Genomic DNA, 13123 nt, shown 5'->3' on the forward strand with positions numbered 1-13123 from the left:
CATTTTATATGGGGTGCTTAGAAGCAGCAGACCTATTGACATAATAGTTGAACAGAAACCTGCAAACAAAAAAAGGAGAGAAGGAGTCATGCAGAAAAGTAGTTGGATGGAAAGTATTGCAGACGGAGGAAAGAGCAGGGAAGACACTCTGACACAGAAGTCTGCTTGGCCCGTTCTGGGATCAGTGGGCCTGTATGTGTTGTTTTCACAATTTAGAGCAATGCCAGCTATTTGGGCAGCATGTGATGACAAGTAATTTACCAACTGTTCAGAGCATTGAACTCTACTTCTGCACTATTTGTACAGGGATTTGCTCCATGTACACAAATCTTCATATCAAATTCCTATTGTTATCGTCATGCTTAGCTTTGGTGCCAGAAGGAAGTAGTTACTTATCTATGTGTGCTTTGTAAATGGTAACCATTTACTAAAATAAATAAAAATTAATAGATACTGGTCCAAATCAGTTGCCTCTTTGTCTAAGAGAGATGTGCATTCACACACTCAGCGTGAGGAGGAACAGCTGAACTCAAGGGTGCCATCTGTCATCATGGGAAATGATGTTCTCCATTCCCATCATGCACCTGGAAGCAGGCAAGACCCTGAAGACGGGCATGGAAGATGGAAGTGCACAGTTCCACCACTTCTCATTCTGATTTTCTCCTGTGTCTTAAGAATGAAAAGTGCAAGATCCAGAAACATGCTCTAAAATCATGCTTCCTTTATGTGCAGCATTCTCTGTTCATGAAGCTCCACAGAGTGGGGTACAGTGAAACAAGCCCAGCACCAGCACTGGAGGAGGAGGTGAACATCAGGGCTGAAGTCAGCCAGGACACTGGTTTCCTTTAAAAGTGACACTAAGACACTGAACACAGACCTGATGGCAACCAGTGACTTCTCTCCTGACTATTCCTAGTCATCCAAGGTTTCCTTCCAGGAGGAATCAAGAGAAGAGGACAAAAGCCAGAGGTGCTTCCTTATCTTCTGCTATGAGCACGATCCACTTGAACGCTGAAATGCTCTCTGGCCACGCACTGGGACACAGTGGAATCCAACCCCTGGAATGAAGCCTCGGGGGTCATTCTGGGGAGCACCAAGCTAAAGCCAGGCAGATCATGGCCCAGGGTGGTTAAGAAGTGCAGGCAGGGTGCGAGCAGGCAAACCACAAGAGTCACTAGAAACAAATGTTGGCATCAGTGATAAATATAAGTAGAGTCAGGATCCATCAGCGACAAAATGAAGACCCAAGTGGAGATCCAAGGGAGCAGTCCTCTTTCGTTTTCAGAGAAAGAATATTTTGGCGAGGATCCTTTTAAAAGGCTGAGAAAACTCTTTCTCAATTCTGTTGCTTTACATCTTAAAGTAACTATTCACAGCCGATCTCATTCACCTTGGTAATCTGCACCTAAACTCTGCTTTCATTAGCAGAGACAGTGAAAGCTGGTTGTGTTAACAAATGTTCTAAAGAAAAAATAGTCGCAAAAGAGCGCAGTGAGAGACTCAGTTTTTCTGTGGGAAGATCTTGAGTGTTTAGTCAATTCAGCCCACTCGCATAGACTAAACATTAAATAAACTGATTGCAGTTTATTTGGCTATTGCTAAACCACAAAAGCACTGAGCTGAAATCCAAATTTAATTTTAGACAAGCATGAAGACAGGACACTGCTTACTTTCCTGAATTCACTGAATGTTGCATAGAACTGTCCCACACGTGGGCCAACCAATGGTGCTTCACACACATGTGGATAAGGTTCTAACAAAAGCTGCTGTTGAATCTATGTTGATTTGTATATAAAGTTATCAAAAACCAGAAAATTAAAAGGAAGCAGAAATGTTATAAAGCATTACCTAAGTTCAATGCTATTGCATATAAGTGATATTGGCAATACATAGAAAGCTCTGTATTTTAAAACTTTAATTCAAAATTGAAAATAAATGGTTATAATAATATTGATGAATAACAATAGATACTGACTGGGTGTTTTACATTTTTATAAGTACTCCACATACCACTTTTCAAAAATAGCTTATATTTCTCAGTACACAACAGTTTCAAAGTGTTGTCAGGAAAGTTCACTAGTTTAATCCTCATAAAAACCCTGAAAGATAAATATGATTACCATGCCAGCCATTTTCCTGAAGAAACCAAAACTTTGATATGGTAAATTATTTTCCCAACTTTCTACAGGCAAGCACCAATGGCACACCAAATTGGTACAAAAAATCATTTTTGATTCCAAAATCCTTTACAAGGTTCCCATTCTGCCTTTTCCAGTAAAACCTGAAAACAATTTGACACAAATAAAACTGATGAGTGAAGACTCTCCTCATATGCAACGCATATTTCATGATCATAAATACTAAATATGACTTTTTTGTTTTGTGTGTGTGTGTATGAAAGAGAGAGAGAGAGGGAAAGAGAGGCAGCCCTCAGGGGAGGGAATGAACTGTTTCATTTAGTCACTATGCCTTTCTCTGCACTCCACCCCCTCAACACACACTCTTTTTTTTTTAACCATTTTTGTATCTTAGAGTTACCCATTTCCCTTACCAAACTCTCCGAAGCTGGTTAGCTAGCATTTTCCAAAATCCGTAAAATCATAGTCCTCAATATTAAAGAGGTTTTGCTGATATCTATTCTAATACATAAGTCTCTGGTGTAAATTAAATGGTGCATTTTAAGACTGGTTCACCCAAGCAATGATAACTATGCAGTCTCACTGAACTTATTAACTTAATCAATGCTTCTATTAATTTTAAATATATAATTTTTTTTTTTTTTTTTTTTTCTTTTTGCGGTATGCGGGCCTCTCACTGTTGTGGCCTCTCCCGTTGCGGAGCACAGGCTCCGGATGCGCAGGCCCAGCGGCCATGGCTCACGGGCCCAGCCGCTCCGCGGCATATGGGATCCTCCCAGACCGGGGCACGAACCCGTATCCCCTGCATCGGCAGGCGGACTCTCAACCACTGCGCCACCAGGGAGGCCCTAATTTTAAATATATAATTTTTAAGGTATATCATACACATAGGACAACATGTGAGAAGATCTTGCTGTTATATATATAGTGGTAAGGTAAAACAGAATGCCATGTAGCGCAAAGATGGTAAGGAGGTTTCCATTACAATCCTACTCCAACTGATTGGTAGCTGCTGCCTGAAGCTGTGTTTTGTAAATTAACCTGAGGCCAAGACCAGAACCCAAGAAAGGGAATACAGAGATTGATTAAGAATGTCTGTCATGGCTTCAGGAGTGGGGAGTTATACTTCTCATCCTGAAGGTATTCTATCTTGCCAGACTAAGAAATAAAATATTAAATGTCTTTCATTAAAAGGCAAATTCATAATTTACATGCCAGTCTATAAAGAGAATCACATACTTATTTCTAACTCCCTGAGGTTGACTTCTGGATGGACTCCAAGTGATGGTTTTAATCAATGGTACATTGGGTAATTTTAGAGCCTGAGAATAGCCCCAGTCTGGCATCTGACTGTGGGTACGTTTCAGTATGTGGGGCAGTAAAGCAGAGATGTTGGAAAAGAGAAAAAGGAAGGGAAAAGAGTGTACTTCAAGACCGATCAGGATATTTAGAAGTGCGTTTGCTAAATACTGGCAACGTCTGACGTGGGTCCTGCCACATCAAAGTTCAACACATGCAGTCAGTCCAAGTGTTTTAGCATGTCACTCTCCTTCCTACCTTTGGCCCCTGCTTTCAGCCCCTGCTTTCAGCCCCTCGACTCTCTCCAATTCACTTGTGACCCTGTTTGAACCTACAGAGGCTCAGCATGAAGTTCATACATTAACAGTGAAATGCAAAACAGTTTAATTAAATAAAAATTGCAAATCACTTTCTTATTTTTCTCCTAGTGTCATTTCATTAGGTCTGTCTTTTCTGAAACTGCCTACATTTGCAGAGTTAACCTTTAACTTTCCTATGGGTTTGGACAGAGAGTTGGTTCTTTGTTTGTAGTATCTTAACATCTAGAAGACAAAGAATATAAATGAAAAGCAGAACGAATATCCAAGCCCTCCCTTCCCTTCTAATTGCCAAGAAAATGCAAGAGCCTCTGTTTCTCCTTTATTTGCCATTCATAAATAAAAGCAGATCCCTTTTAGGAGTTGGTGTGAGGTGATAAAATCACTGAGGTGTCCCTGACTTAAGTCTCAAATGTGCTACCTTGACAAGTAAAGTACAGTTTCAGAACTCAATCCCCTTTTGATCATTTCAGCTTTCAAGATCTTTGGTGCTGGAGGTAGTTACAGGAATATTCAGTAGACAGATACAATCATTCCTGTTTATAAAGTTCCTGTAAAAAAAGAAAGCAGACCAAGTCTCCCTACTGTGGATTGTGGATTGAAATATATTTAGCCAATGAAAATGCAAGCCACAGAAGACACTGGAGAGAGGGTATAGTGTGTATTTCTTGGCCAGGAGGTCACTGGGCCTTGAAATGCAAGGAGTTAAAGAGGAAAATTTGCTCACTGCCGTCTCCTTCAATTAACCCCCCAGGAAAATGCTCTCATTAATCACTTGCTACTTCAGACATGACTTTCTAGCCCCTTGTTTCATGTGCATAATCATATTCCTCTTTTCATCATACAATCATCTTTTGGGTACCATAAATCTGGAAGCATGTTGGGGAGACATAAATAAACCAAGCCCTGCCTTTAAAAAAGAGATCACATTTTTTGTGGTGCAGAAAATAACGTCATTTAGTCAGGTCTCTGCTCATATATCCCCTCCTCAGAGCAGCCTTCCGTCACTCTGCCACTTAAAATAGCAACTCCCTGAAGTCCTCTATTTTCTTCTTCTGTGTATTTTTTTTTCACTGCACTTACAACTTCCTGGAATTACATTACATTTGTTTATTGTCAGTCTCCTCCAATAGAATGCAAATTCCATGAAGGTAGAGATTTTGCGATTCTTATGTTTTGTTCTCTGCTGTATTTTCAGATCCAAGAGTTTTCTGGTATACAGGAAGCTCTCAATGAATATTTGCAAGATGGTTGAATTCATGGGTGCATGAGCTGCAGACAGCTTACATGGTGGTTAAAACTTGAGTTCTGACGTCAGACATCTGGGTTTGAATTTTGTTTACACAGATTACCTTCAGAAAATTATTCACTTACCAAAAGTCTCAGTTTTCGTTCTTCTGTTATATGAAGATAACAATAATACTTAGCTCATAAGTTGCTTGTGCCTGATGTATAATTAGTATTCAGTAAATAGCACATATTATTACAATAGAGGCATGGACACAAAACAAGAAAGTACAAAGTCAGAGAACACTCCAGCTGTGTCTTAAAGACAGGGAGGGTACAACCTGTAGAAGGGACAGCATAGACAAAAGTACACGGACATGAAACAATTCAAAGCTTTTTAAGGGTGATGGAATGCAGAAGCTAAGGCAGCAATACAGAATGCCCGATCATCCAAAGATGCCCAAGGACAATGTCATAACCCTGGCTGGACCAGAGCCTCATAACACGCTTTCATCAATCACAGAAAGAAAATCCTATCTTCTCTCTTCGATAATAGGACTCAGCAATATTTAATAAATTGGGAAACTCTAGAAGAGTCTTTTCTCTAGCTAAACACCATACGTGCTCCTAGGACTTAAGAAGATGAAGAGATGGAGGATGGTAAAAGACAAAAAATCTGAGCCTATCCCACTGGCCACAAGCCCTTTAAACTTGCTTGGACCTCCCCACCCCATGCACTACCCATCTGAAAAATGCAAGTTACAAAGAGCAATGATAATGGAAAAGTCGTCTGGAACTCCCTTTCGCCCATTCTTGACCTGCTTGCCCTCTGAACCATCTTCAGCTAACTCTGAGTTCTTCCTAAGTAACTCAGTCTCAATCCCTACCTCTGTTTCACTGACCATGAAGTCTTATAAGCCACCACTGGGGACTGGGGTTTGGGCCTCTTCTGTTGTAAGGGGGCTTGACTTAGTCTTTTGGCAGCCAGGATTCCTTTACTACATTGGGCAGAAGCATCTTTCTGGAACCTCAAGACTTAGATGCCAGGCTCTACCTCAATCCATGAAGTCTACACCCAAATAATTAACCCCAGCCATTGTCTCTCAACCTCACCTACAATGAAGAATGTGGAATCAGGAGACATGGATTCAATTCCAGTTATACCCCTTATAATTATACTCCAAGACCGATATGGGATTTCTCTGGTTAAGGATACCCAATAGGCAATACAAGGGAGACCAAGACCTTTGACCATCCCCACCTTGGAGGGCATCAGAGGCAGGTACTGAGGCCCAGGAGAGGGGACCCTGACTGCCTGTGTTTGAAGGAAGTCCAGTTGGGCAGGTAGCATATGGTACCTTGAGGAACTGCAGCAGGGAGCAGTGAAGACTTACACAGCAGGTGCTATTGAGGGACTTTGACACAGAGTTAGAGGAGCCTTAGCAGATTGGGTAGCCTGAGATAAGGGGGACCAAACATCCAGTATTGCTCAGATAGTGTGATGAGCAAGCTGGAGAAACAGGGGCATGGATCAGTAGGTAAGTCCAGCTTCCTGGTGACCTGAAAGATCTAGGTATTTCCTGTGAGACTGAAAGAAGCATTGTAGGGCACTATTTTGAGTTACCATGCTAAAGAAAGAACTTTTAGCACGTGGGGCAGTGTTGAAGTTTACTTGCAAGAATTGAACATGTAGGTAAATATGTAGAGATAAAAATCTTGATTCCCCCAGGTCACCTGTTCCACCTCTTTTTTGTGGTTTCCTACCTCTCTATCTCTGTTTCCTTATCTATAAAATAGACTCAAAATGTTTTCCATCTGACTGAATTTTGGAAAGATAACATGATATTCAAGTTAAAGCCTTATAACAGTGCATGGATTATATAAGCAATTGATAAATGTTCATTCTGTGTGTTAGTTTCTAAGATATATATCATTAATTAAGATTTAATTAGCAATTTTTTGGCCAGCCATTCTAAGTCCTTTACATTAATTACTTCATTAAATCCTTAAACAATCCTATGAAATCTGTACTATCACCTCCACTTTGCAGATAAGGAAACTGAGGCATATCCAGTGAAAGCCACTAGTCCCAGGTCACACTGTTAGCAAAAGGCAAGCTGAGGTGTAAGCCTAGGCAACCCAGTTTCAGACCCTGAATTCTAAACACTCTGCTTACTCTGCTGCCCCTCTAGATAAGGGGTGTAGTATTGCCCTCTGAGAGTCAAGCTATGAAATAAACACGGCAACATGCAAAATCCCTCCAAGGAGTCAGAATCACCATCTGGCTAGAGTCAGCCTTCCCTGTAAACTCACTAGAGTTATTAATGCGGTGATCTTAAAAGGGGAGTTGGTCAACCATGGAACACGAAAAAATGAGACTCCCAGAGACAAAGACTAGCAGTACATGTACAACCCTAAGCAGGGGTGAGGGAGCCTTTGGTCACCAGACAAAAATATTAAGGCCAGCACTCCTACAGAAGAGAAAAAGTGCCCCAGATATCTTAGCTGAGGTATTCTTCTTATGATCAACCAATTCTCTTTGGAGTGATGTTATGCTTGCCAAGAAAACGTTTGATTAGTTTGCCTATAGAAAAAACAAAAAAATGTGTTGCTCTGGGGATTCAAGTATTTTGGGTAACTTTAAAAAATAAAAACAAAAACAGGATTCTCGCTTAAATACCAATCTTTGCTGTATTTATTTAGTGTACTCTTCCCCTGAAAGCTTTCTCTGCCATCAGTCAACATAAAATTAAGCCTTTGAAGTGGAAGGCCAGACATATGCAATTATACAGAGAATCCATTAAGGTAAAGACTGCCACACAAGGGCTCTTACAGCCAGATGGTCAACCTCCCCTGGTGAAATGCATTCACCCCATTGACCACCTTTGCAATGTCATCATGGCTCAAGATAGGGCTAAGCCGGCCACAAGATCATTAATGCTGAATCCTGGTGTTAGACTAGGGAATTGTAAATCCTTCTAACAGTCTGTCCTAAGATTAGGGTTGGTGAGACTGAGCCTACACATGGGCGCTTGTGGCTTCAAAAATTAGCCATGATTGCAAATAGGGATGAAGAAACTAAAAACAGGGAAGGACAAGTGTCCTGCTAACAGTGGCACCAGTCAAGTCATTTAACTGCTCTGAGCCTTGGTTTCCACATAGAAAGCATTTTAGATGAAATGTCTGCTTCACTTACCTCTATAAGCACCTCTATAAGAATCAAAACCTATATGAAATCATCCTGTGAACTGTATGTAACTCCATCATACGAAAAAGTGCTAAGGTGGACCTCGAGTGTATGATGGCTGTCATTTACACAGCACTTATCACACACCAGGTACTGTTCCAAGTCATTTTTTTGTGTTAACTTATTTCATGCTCACAATCACCCTGTCGTAAATACTATAATGTGTCACCTAGAAACTGCCTGCAGGACAGACAAGCAGCCAAGTCACTTCATTCCCCAGCTACCACAGCAGTGCTGGTGACTGACCACTCAGAGCTAAGTTGCTCTCAAGAAATTGCTTTCAGCCAAAGGGCACTACCTCACCAAAGGTTATGACCCCTGTCTGGGGATAGCCCACTTCCAGTAACTAGTTGTCATGGGTGAGAGGGGACGAAGTCTCAGCCCCCTTGCCTTAATATGAGACCACTCTGAAGGGCCATCCATCCCCACAGATCCCCGTGGGAAGGGCTGAGGCCCCAACGGTACCTGCATCACAGGTCAACTTCTCACTAGGCCCCTTCCTGCCCCTCTCACTCCCTTACAATGCTACTCCCGGGAGCCTTCCCCAGTGCATCATCTCTCACAGATAGCTGCCTCAGAGCGTGTTTGAGGGGGTACGAAATTTAAGACAGACCCGGTGGATTATTATTATTATTATTCTCATTTTAGAGAGGTGAAGTAATTTGTTCAAGTTCACACATCTAGTAAGTAGCAGAGCCAAGATTTGAAACCTCGCCACCTAGAAACATCTAGAAAATGTTCTGACTGTAATATTTGGCTCAGGAATTCCTCGGCATGAATGGACTGCTTGTGTTTGACGTGTACCTTGATTAATGGTTGGGCTAGAAGCTGAGCCCTAGGAGCTAGACGTTGGTTGCTGCCATAACTTCAGAGGCAGGGAAAAGCTACTCCGAAAAAAATAGCAAGACAGATTTGTAGCTGAGTATTTAGAGATTAACCCAGAATGAGGGAGATGGGAGGAAAGAGAGTGCAGGGAGAGATGAGGCAATTTAATTGGGCGGATGCTGTGGGCTGTGTGATGTGTCCCTTCCTGTGACATGCCTCCGTCCAAATATCTTCAGTGAAATCTACCCAACTCAGGACATGTTTGGTAGTGTATTCATTTGCTAGAGCTGCCATAACAAAGTACCACAACCTGACTAGATAAAGAACAGAAATTCATCGTCACAGTTCTGGAGGCTAGATGTCCAAGATCAAGGTCTCAGTAAGGTTGTTTCCTTCTGGCTGTGCAGAAAGGATCTGTTCCATGCCTCTTCCCGAGCTTCTGGCAAACATTGGTGTTTCTTGGTGTATAGAAGCCTCACCATGATCTGTGCCTTCATCTTCACAAAGAGTTCTCCTTGCATCTGTATCTGTGTCCAAATTTCCTCTTCTTATAAGGATGCCAGTTATACTGGATGAAGGGCTCACCCCATTCCTGTATGACTTCATCTTAACTTAACTGCATTTGTAACAGCTCGATTTCCAAGTAAGGCCACACTCTGCGGTACTGGGGGTTAGGACTTCAACACATGAATTTTTGCTGTATACAATTCAACCCATAACTGGTATGGATTGACTTTCTGGTGGAAATATTTAAAGAGTTTGCCTTCTACATCTGGGTTGACATGGAAGTAAATAGAAACCACAAGATGTGGTCAGTAGAACTGTGAGAAAAAATTGGGGCATGGCCCAGTGCTTTCTCAATTTGAGGAATTGGGGTTAGAGGCAAGCCTGCCCACGTTTGAAAGACTGGCAGACCGGCCTAAACTCTGATGACAGTGTCTGGCAATGAAGTCATTTCAAGGACCACTATCCATTGCCTCCCCACTATGACCTTCAGACCTTATACAACCAACTCTATCCTCCCAACGCTCCAAAACCATCATCTACTCCTATAAATCTGCAGGTCCATTGAAGGGAGGATTTCTTCTACCTCTTTTACATCTTCTGCATGTCTAGCACACGGGAAACGCCCTACTGGAGGTTGATTACTGGGAGGTTTCTGCAGGGGAGTCCACAGTACCCAGATTGCTTGTGAACACATACAGTTTGTGGTGATGTAGCACTTCAGTGGCTAGACTGATACACATCATTTTTCTTGGCGTCTGATTTAAAGAAAATCTCATAGCACAAGAAATACAGCAGTATATGGTACGGGAATTTCCTACTCAAGTGGTCGGAGCTAAAAACCCAGCTCTATCACCTATTAGCTGTGTGACTCTGGGCAATTTACTTAATCTTCCTGTGCTTCATTTCCCTTGTCTGTAAAATGGGGATAATAACAGATCTCATCTCAATGGGCTGTTGAGGGAACTAGCTGAGTTAAACTAAGTAAAATTCTTAGAGTGTTGGCTCTCACATAGTAAGCTCTCAATAAATGGCAGCTATTAGAGTGTCACAATAGCCACTCTCCTTCATACTGTCAAAACGTGGTACTGCAACACTTATACGAGATGGTCAAATTAAGTATGACACTTAAAATTAAGTAGAACAGAGGAAATAGGTCTGCCTTGTAAGACTCATAACCATGGGTGAAACTTAAATCATTGGTCAGGGGCCAGGCAATATTCACAAGATACTTAGGCCATTATACATATTTCAGATAGAAACTTCCTGAGCCCAGAACCTACATTATCAACCAACTCAACTACATAACCAAAAATAAAAATCATGGCTCAAGCACTGATGATAATAATTTAATTATATGATGTCTATCAACATCATTAAATAGACAATCTGATGGCTTAAGAATATAAATACTAGATCAAGATGCAATTTCAGAGTAACCATTACCTTTCTCCCATTTTAAAAATGTCTTGGGGGAAAAAACCAATGGCACCTCAGAGACAAGAGCTGTAATGAAAAAACTGGTAACAAGAAGTAAGGTATCTATTTGATAATAAAAGCCAAAGATCTGATCTACTCACCACGTTTGGCTCTTTAAAAAAAAGCTCCAAAATGGTGGGGTTCTTGTCTTAGCAAGTCTGTCATGATCTCAGACATTTCTTAGAAATACCACATTTAGAAGACAGAAGAGGTTCCTCATCTGCAAAATAAGAAAATAAAGGTCAGTATTTCAAGGCATCATTGGAGAATCAAAATGAGATAATTTACATAAAGGCAATTTGAAAACTATAAAATGTATATATGGTAGTTATTATTATACTTATAGAGGGAATTATGACTTATCAATAATTACTAGATACTATTATGTGAAAATAGAATAAAATAATTTGAGTAACACATGCCCACGTTTGAAGGAAGGCAGGCAGCTATAGTTAGACCTGGTTACTACAAAGGAAACAGAAGCTCAAGATAACATACATACACACATGGCAAAAGCAGGACGGGAACAGTCCTTTCTGATTTCTGATCTTGTCTCTGCCCTTTAGGATTCCTTTAGAAAAGGAACATGCATGTATGTTACCTTGAGCTTCAGTCTCTCAACTTAGCTTTTCCTGTCATCATCATGCACATTTTTCTTTTATCGGTAAATAAAACATAATTCAAGCTAAGTTCCTCCCTTTTTGTAAATGAAAGTCAGCTCAAAAATATGAAAGAGGTAGCAAAGTTCATACCTCTCCCATAATATCTTACCTAATGTCTTCCAGGGAGAACCCAAACTAGAACCATTTATCTGAGTCAAAGCTCGGTGTCTAGAAGGCCATCACACCACTTAACTATGCTGCATAACAAAACACCCCCAAACTAATTAGCTTTAATAAGTACTTCTTATTGCTCAGAAGTTTATGGATGAACTGGGCAGTCCTCCTGGTCTCAGCTGAGTTCACTTGTGCATCTGTGGTCAGTGTTGGACTCTGTGAGAAACTCTGTTGCCCCTGGTAGAGCTCTCACATGTATCTGTGGGATGACTTGCTGTAGACTGGTCTAGATTGGCCTCAGCTGGGACAATTAGTCACTCCTTGTGATGCTTCACCTTCCAGGAGGCTATCCCAGCCTTGTTCTTTATGGCAGCGGCAGGGGTCTGAGATAAACAAAAGTGGGCATGGCCTCCTGAGGCCAGGACTTAGAACTAGAACTTCGTTCCTTCTACTGCATTCTGTTAGCCAAAGCAAGTCACAAAGATCAGCCTGAAATCAGGGACTAGGGAAAGAAATGCCACCTTTTGATATGATCAGCTGGAACTCACACAGCAAAGAAAGTGGATATGGGGAGAGTTGGAGTATTAGCCATCTTTGCAAGCATTCTACTGTATCCAGTAATATGTTATATCACAGAGGATGGGGAAGTAGAATATTAGACATTTGCCTTGATTAGTTGGTCTTCACTTTGCAGGATGGAAAGCTCTCAGTTAATCAGGCAAGGGATTTGATAATAAAATATGATAATTTACTCATCTTTATATTCCCAACACTTAGCATGGCATCAGGCAAATTGTAGGCATTCCACAAAAATGATTAATAATGATAAAAGAAATGATAGTGGAAAATTACTCTATTAGAAATCAGAAATCAGCTGAATCACAATTCAACTATGCCAAATTACCTGTGTGACTTTGGAAGGAAATAATTCAGCCTCCCTGGGATTTTTAGAGACAAACTGGGCATTCTCTAAATTATTCCTTCCTTCCTTCCCTCCTTCCCACCTTCCTTTTTTCCTTCCTTCCTTTCTTTTTCTTTCTTTCTTTTTCTTTTTCTTTCTTTCTTTCTTTCTTTCTCTCTTCCTTTCATTTTAAAATATTAAGTCTGTAAGAACCCTAGAAATTATGTAGTTGCAACCCACTCATTATATAGATAGGGAAATCAAGGCTAAGAAAATGAATCAATTGTCTTGAAAACACAGATAGTTAATATCAGAACTAGAACTCAAATTCGTGACTCCCAGGCCAACTCCCCCATGTATTACGCCAGTACATTGTCACTCAAAGTGCATCTATGGGCCAGTAGCATCAG

This window comes from Mesoplodon mirus (assembly GCF_964341445.2).
Source record: "Mesoplodon mirus genome assembly, chromosome: 11".
NCBI lineage: Eukaryota > Metazoa > Chordata > Mammalia > Artiodactyla > Ziphiidae > Mesoplodon > Mesoplodon mirus.